Raw genomic sequence first — 8,256 nt, 5'->3', positions numbered from 1 at the left:
CAAAGTAAAATGAACATTTATGACTGTTGCAGTTGCTTCAATCATAATTTTACTGTATCACTGTTAATTAATTATTATACAAGTATTTTTTATAGTTATTTTGCTATGTCGCTTCTAATTAATTATTACAAGTCACTTAAGACCATAATTAATTATTATAGTCATTTAAGCATTGAAAAATTAGTAACATTTTGTAAAAAGGATAAAATAGACACAAAATGATATGTCAACATAAAAAATTTGATTGACTATTGAAATTATATTAGTGCACATAAATTGGGTTGAGACAGTGGAAGACATAAAGTAACATATATTATTTGAAAATGAGATAAAATTATAAATCACAACAATTAAGAACTTAATATAAAAGTATATATGTAAAAAATAAAAAAAGAACTTGATCGACTGTCAAAATTTTATTTGTGCCACATAAATTGAGACAGAGAGAATATTCATATACTATTTAAAAATTATATAAAAAATATTGTAAATCATATAATTAACAACTTAAAAAATGTAAAAGATATAAAATATTTGGTTGACTGTCGAAATTATATCATCATCACTTAAATTGAAACAAAAGAAAAAAAAATATAAATCACAATAATTAAAAATTTAAATTATTTTAATAATTTAAATTAAGATTAAAAAAATAACACATGGACCATCGATACCTAGTTATAATTAGAAATAAGATGACATTGATGGCCGATGTACAATTAAGAATGAGATGCCAATTTATAGGTTGAGAAATCAACTCAAAATTCTATCTAATTTGATATATATATATAGAGAGAAAATGGTTTTATTGCAGCACCACAATTTTATGTCAGTTCTATTGATTCAGTTCAATTATTAATTTTAATTATTGTACGACATTTACAGTATTTATTTGTCTTCTTCATTTTTTAACTTTTCTCTTTTCACTTGTTTTTTTCTTCTTTGATTGCTTCTTTTTCTTTCGTTGTTTTCATTTTACAAGTACGAGATTATTTCCATTTAAAGATGTGGACAAATCGAATCAATTTAAGAATTCAGATCGATGAAGAAATTTGAATAATTCAATTTGAATTATGCAGTATGAATCGATTTACAATTTTAGTTTTAAAATATTTCGATTTGACAAATCGAATTTAATTTTGGGTGTTTATAATTCTAATTGATTCGAAAATAAAAAATTATGCATATATTAATACTAAAAAAATGTTTTACAGTTATACTGTTTTCTTGTATTTGTAATAGCGATGTCTATTTATTCTTTTAAGTTTCAATGTAAGATCAGTGAAAAGGTTGTTTGTTGGTTGAAAAGAAGGTGGTTGTCATCTATTGCTAGGCCCTCTTTTTTTGCTTGGTTGCTACTATCCTTATATTAACAATAATAGTATTTTTGAGTTTTAAATCATTGTGGTTGATCTTAATTCTGCTTAAAACTTTCAATACAATGTTACTTTCGGTTACTTAAGATCTAGTTTTAAATTTTGTTGTTTTTTATTATATTTGCTCTAAAATTGAAATAAAAATAATTGCTTGTTGAAATTTTAAATTCGAATAAATCAATTTATAAAATCGAATCGAAACAATAAAAAATGAATCGAATTGGACCTAGAATGAATCAAGTTAAGATATGAAGAAGAAAGAAAAATTAGAAGATTCACTATCCTATGGTGTGACACATTCACGTTTAAATATTTTATTATATCAACTAATCCAAATATTTTAACATTTCTTGTAATTTTTAAACTTTTTCTTGCCAGTGTAAATCCTCTGTAGACAAAGCATGGATTTGGACAATGCAACTTGATTCTTTTCTTCATTTGCCCCTATATTATTATTTTTGCCAAAGGACGATAATAACAAAAACAATAACATATTTAGTGAAATCTTATAAATGAAATATGAATAAAATAGAATATATGTAGATTTTACCTTTATCTTGTGGAAATAAAACTATTTTTGGAGGAGCTTCGGCTCGACCATAGCACTTTTGCTAAATGAATTTAAAAAAAAAACTAAAATTAATAAAATCTTACTTGAAATCAATAATATCAATCATCAACGTTTCTTTCTATTGCTGAATTCATTTAACCAAAAGTTGGCTATAAATCATCGTTTTGTTGATGCTTATGCCTTATTGGTATTTTGTTTATAAATAAAAAATAATCATTCTATAGTATGTAGAAGAATGATATTTTCTATTGAATCCATCACCAATTCAAGCCACGATTTCCATTACTAAAAATTGGCAATTCCTGAAATGATGAGCCATTTGGGAATAAATGAAGAAAGCAATGATAAATAGAGTAAAGGGCCTTTTTTTTTTTTTTTTTTTTTTTTGAGAAAACACCAAATGGGACACTTGTTTCTCAAAGATGCTAAATGGGACAAAAACCTTGTACATTCAGACTTATTTTTCCTGTTTTAAATTTTCTTATTTACGAAGGTAAGTTGTTGTTGCCCAGACGACTTCCAGTGTCACTGCATATCCAACAACTTATATATTTCCAATTCCATCGAATTAAAAAGTCATTTTGTTAAAATTTAACATGCTATATATGATCTATAGTTATAATAAGGGGGGGGGGGGGGGGGGATGCTTTTATTAAATACTACAGTTATAGGCGATTTTCAGTGTCACTCACTCATTTGACATCCTTAGGACACCCTCTTGTTCGTGTTACTAGCCACATTAACAATAGTAGAAAAAAAAGAACGTGTCTTTTTAAGATTTCTTTTATTTCTTGACTCTTTTTTTTGGCTAAGCAAATCCTCTTTAGACAAAGCCAATCAGATTTTTTTTGAAGGATTTAAATATTTTAGCTTATAAATTCTTGTGATTTATAAATTTTTTTACATAACTTTCAAATAATATAAGTTAATTTTGAGATTCAATCAATTTTTTTATATTTTTTAATATCCTAAGTTGTTAATTATTGTTACTTGAGAAAAGTCATTAAAATATCTCTAAACATGTTCTCTTAATTTATTTTAGCCCTTTAACTATACCGATATTTAAATACCCGTTATTCTAGTTTCAACTTTCAAGTGAACTAAGAACCCCTAAGCAGAGAGAGCATAATCACTTTTCAATAAGCCTGTGAGAAGAGATGAAAAAAATTTGAATTGATAAAAATGTACACGTGGCATTATTTTATTGGTCAATATATGACTCCTATTTTAAATTTTCTTTTCTTGAATATATTACTTTTAAACTTATTTATATTTTTATTTTGATATGAATAAAATTCATGATCCCACTTTTTTCTTATATTTTTATTTTATAATTTCGGTTGTCTTCTCCAATATAGCTTTTCCTCCATTGCAATACACTCCACCTTGTAGCTTTCTTCTCCAAGACAACTTCTTTCACTCCTCTTCTTAATTCCTCTTCTTTCATCTCCATTTCCTTACTCCATCACTTCTATTCCATGTAATTCACTATCGATTTTACAAGACTCAACATCAAAATCATCACTGCAACAATCAATCCACCATTAATTTTAGATTTTCTATTAAAAGTTTTGCAGCTTCAAGCTAATCAATGGATTTCTTAGAAGACATTTTTTTCATGGCAACTCAAAAAAAATGAAGATTATGATAAGAAAGTTGATAGATCACATCTTTTTGCACTACAAATAATAGGAAATCAACAAATGGGTCACCCAAAATTCAAGAAAATTTACACTTTTTTAAGATGGTAAGTACCAAATTTTTACTTTTGGAGTAACGAAAAATCTTGTTGATGAAAGGAGTGGAGTTTGAGGCAATTTTTAGCTGCCATTATTGAAAGAAATTTAGGGGTGCTATTATCGAACGGAATTTACTTTAATTGGGGGGGCAAATAATGGTGAAGTTTTTTGTTAAAGAAGATGAATCACATGAATTATGACTTTAGGGATGAATAGTGTATTTAAGTTAAAAAACGGCATTTAAGAAAAAGAAAAAATGATGAATAATTGAAGAAATAAATAAAAATTATAAAATTAATGATGTGGTGATGATGTGGCACCTACATGGCTATGATGTGACATGTGTGTAATGCATCCATATTATGAGAGTGATATTGTAATTTTAGGGTGATATTTAATTTACTTGAAAATTGTTTAAAGGATATTTAAATGTCCGTGGAGTTAAAGGTCTAAAGTAAATTTATCTGACAAGTTTAGGGGTGTTTTTATATCTTTTTCTTGTTATTTTTAATTTTTACGTCATTTTCAAGTAATATAAGTTACTCCATTTGTTTCAATTTACATAGCACTAATAGTACTTTAAGAGTCAATCAATTTTTATGTCTTAAATTTTTTTAAATTATAAACTATTATAATTTATTATAATTGTTTACGTTATTTTTAAAGGTGCCCAACTTAACACAGACAAAATCTAAAAAATTGAAAATATATATGAAACTCAAAATAAAGAGAAATAATGTCACATATATATTTTGTTCTTAGAATATTTTATTTTATTTTTAATTCCTTATTTCACCTTTGAAACAGTCTCTCTACTTCACCTGAGGTAATGGTATGAACTGCGTACACTCTATTCTCTCCAGACCCCACTAAGTGGGAATACATTAGGTATGTTATTGTTGTTGTTGCTTATTTCACCTTTGATTCAACCCCAAAAATAAGAGATACATCCAAAATTAATAGTAAAATTTACCTATATCACAACATGTCTACCCCTGTTTAGCTAAAATCCCATCTTTTTATTTTATTTCAGAAAATCTCACCTTTTTTCCTTTGCAGATACATATAATTAATGTGAGATACATCACACAGATACGTTTAAACATTTAACTAATTTGCATATTTTAAGGGTTGTAACGACTAAGTTGCATTAATTTAGCAATTAACTTAACTAATAATGGTAAAAAATCAATAAAATCTCACAAAAAGATAATTTATTTGTTATTCTACCTTTTTAAACAAATTATCTTCCATAATCAGTTTCTAGATATAAATGATTCATACGACTTTTTTATTATTTTTTCTTGATTTTGTTTGAAGTACTTGTAATGAATATTTTAGTGTTATTACGTCATTCCAGCGTTTGAATTAACTATATAAAGTGTGAGGCCTATAAGAGTGATGTAATCGTTGTTAGTGAACATGTAATGTATGATAAATTGATTTCGGTCGTTGTTGTAGAACTGAAAATTGACGAAAGTAGGAAAAAAATTAAACGAAAAGGGTAATTTCAGTTATGGCAAGGTATGTCATTAAGAATTCCTTCAACTTCTATGAAGGAGAGTTGTTGAAGTTAGTTCCAAAGATGTGCTTCAAGAGGTATTTACATATTCATATCTGGACAATTTTAGGCCGAGATACATATTTAGACACTAAAGATATTTTTTTTCAATTCCTTGTATCTCCTGTTCTCTATTTATGTTTTTTATAGTGAAATAAGCATACTAAAGATACATGTTTGTAAGCTTAAAGATACATATTATGTACGAGGGTGTTTTGTATGTATCTCACATTATTTTTTATTTTGATTCAATTATTTATACCAAATGTACATATTCTGTAAAACAACAGATACATTTTAAGCAATTTGTATATCTGATTTTGTGTTATTGTGAATTTATGTATCTCATGTTATTTTAGATTTGGACAATTTTAGGCTAGATTACATATTTAAACATACATGATAGTTTTTTTAATATCTTGTATCTCTTGTTATCTGTTTAAGTTTTATATGTATCTCTTATTTTTTAAGTTTTAGTGAAATAAGCATACTAAAGATACATGTTAGTAAGCTTAAAGATACATATTGTGTACAAGGAATATGTTATATGTATCTCGCATTATTATTATTTTTTTGAATTCAATTATTTGTAGGTTCATTACAAAAGGTGAGCTTAAGACAGCTATGCAAAAGCACGGAATAGGTGATCCATCTTATATAAGAAAAATCATATCTGAAGTGGACATAGACAATATGAATATCGCTGTTTTTTCCTAATTAGTTGGACTATACCACTTTGTTGCATGTGCTAATTCTGTCAAATTTTCAGGATGGAAGAATCAAGTATAATAAATTCTGCACAATGATGAGAGGTGAAGCTAAACAACCAGGCAAGCTCTTCTAGTTGCACGAGTCTCCTTTTCGTGGGCAAGTTGCAAAAAACCTATTCTTGAAATATGAACTATGATCTCTTGTGTTGCTTCCATAAGAACTGCTAGGCATGCATGTATGCATAAGAAACTATTGCTAGTTGAGATGTTTTATCGTTCTCCAGTAGAAAATATGTACATTTGTGATTTTTTTCATTCAATATAGTCTTTGTTGAGTGTATCTATTTTGTTTTGTGGCGCGATTTTTTCTCCCTTGTATAAACTAGATCAGTTTGAGACTTGTAAGGTATTGATTTAGGCCACTCCTAAGTGAATGAAGCATTTCAATTGCCGAAGATTTTATCACATTTTATGTTGAATGTGTTCTATGTTCATTTTAGTGAAGATCATTAATCATCTTCAATTTTCTAATGAACTAGCGAACTCAGGATAAACTATCTGCAATATTTCTATTTTTTTGTTCTTTGGTGCTTGCCAACAAAGATAGAACCTACAACTTTGTCAAAAATAGAGTTTTATCTTGTTCATTTCTTATTTGTTGGATAAGTTTGAAAATGTTTCTGCTTTAATACATGGTAAAGCTTCCAAAGTTATCATGTGGTCATGTTTTAGTCAATTGACAAGGTGAAATCTAGCACGATTTTAAATTTGCAAGCTTTCAAAAAAAAAACATGAGTCACAAAATAAATAATGTAAACCTCAATAAACAACAAGAAATTAAGCTGAAATAGCTCAATTATGAAGTATAAACACATGCAAACATCACCGATGAAAATATGCATTATATAACGCATATGATAAATTAGTTTAAACGTGTTGGTTAGTTCACACTAGTATGGATTCAGTAAAATCTCGCAATATTAGGCCAAAAATAGCCACGATTACTGTAATAATCAACACAAGATATTTTTCTAAGTTCGAACAATTCAAGAAAAGTGATTGAGGTCTGTGCTTCACAAGTTCTTTAATTTCTTCCAACAACAGAATATAAATAAAAATATAGGTAGCATTTTCTTCAACTTCTGCTTGGACAGGTGAATTGCTTAAGTATTTGGATTTAGCCAAAAAAAAGAAAAAAAAAATATACTACATCCTAAATCAATTCCTTGTGATTAGATTATTGCTCAACAACAACATCAACATACATCGTGTAGTTTTACGAGTAAGCTCCGGACATAAGTAAAAAGTTTAATTTAACAAGTGGGGTTCAGAGAGGATGGATATTTTTTCAAGATCCACTAATCTCTTTTCATTCATGTTCATCATGTTTATAGTAAGAACTATGCAAGGTCAGAAATTAGGATAAAGATAAGCACAACCAAATTAGTTTCAGAAAATCAAATTTATTATGATCTGAAATAAGAGTACAACCAAAATTCAGAAATAAAACCATGACAACATCTCATAGGCATTAACCAAAGACCAATCCCTCAGAACAACAAATGCAAACAACATATATATTACTATGCTTCAATAACCCCAAACCCCAAATAGCCCAAATAACTTAGAAACCATGAATATTGATTTGATCCTTCTTGACAACATCAACAGTCACAAGGAAATAAGAAACATTCTTCCTTTGATCTCCTTAAAGTTGTATCACTTTGCCAAGCTCATTATCTTGCACAACATTCTCATTGCAACAGAACACTTTTTTTTTTTTAGATTTTTTAAGATTTTTTTGTAACTAAATTCTTTCCTTAGTCCTTAAACGGTCGTCAAGCTTTTCTTTCGATTGCTTTGTTGTATACATATATGAACATGCTCCTTGGCTTCAGGTGCACCTGAGTCCTTAACCTCAACAAATGGATCAAAAGTAAATGGGATCTGGACGTCGATATCAACCATATAAATAAGTGGAAGAGAACTTTTCATGCTCTGAAACTAAAATTGGTAAATTGATAACAAAAAAGCTGCAAAAAAGAACACTTCTTTAATATGGACATGATCAAGATATCAAAAACCCAACTATATATGTTAATAAGCAATATGAGATGATCAACATATCAAAGATATAATTACATCACTGATCATAAAAGAGCTGCAAAGGGAACACTACTTCAATATGGAATATTCAGCTATACTATGAGATGATCAACAAAAGCAAACATCCATATTTAGCAAAACAATAATAACAACAACATACTCGATATATTCCTACAAAGTGGGGTCTAGGCTC

General features: G+C 27.8%; 1 pseudogene; it reads right to left on the bottom strand.

The window, feature by feature from the left end:
• Positions 1–7,581: 7,581 nt before the first annotated feature.
• On the bottom strand, positions 7,582–7,925 carry LOC107857301 (annotated as a pseudogene).
• Positions 7,926–8,256: the final 331 nt, after the last annotated feature.

The sequence above is a fragment of the Capsicum annuum genome, unplaced genomic scaffold (genome assembly GCF_002878395.1).
Source record: "Capsicum annuum cultivar UCD-10X-F1 unplaced genomic scaffold, UCD10Xv1.1 ctg2389, whole genome shotgun sequence".
NCBI classification, from domain to species: Eukaryota; Viridiplantae; Streptophyta; class Magnoliopsida; order Solanales; family Solanaceae; genus Capsicum; species Capsicum annuum.
The sequence above is the reverse complement of the archived record's forward strand: the minus strand, read 5'-3'. Positions and strand labels throughout refer to the sequence as shown.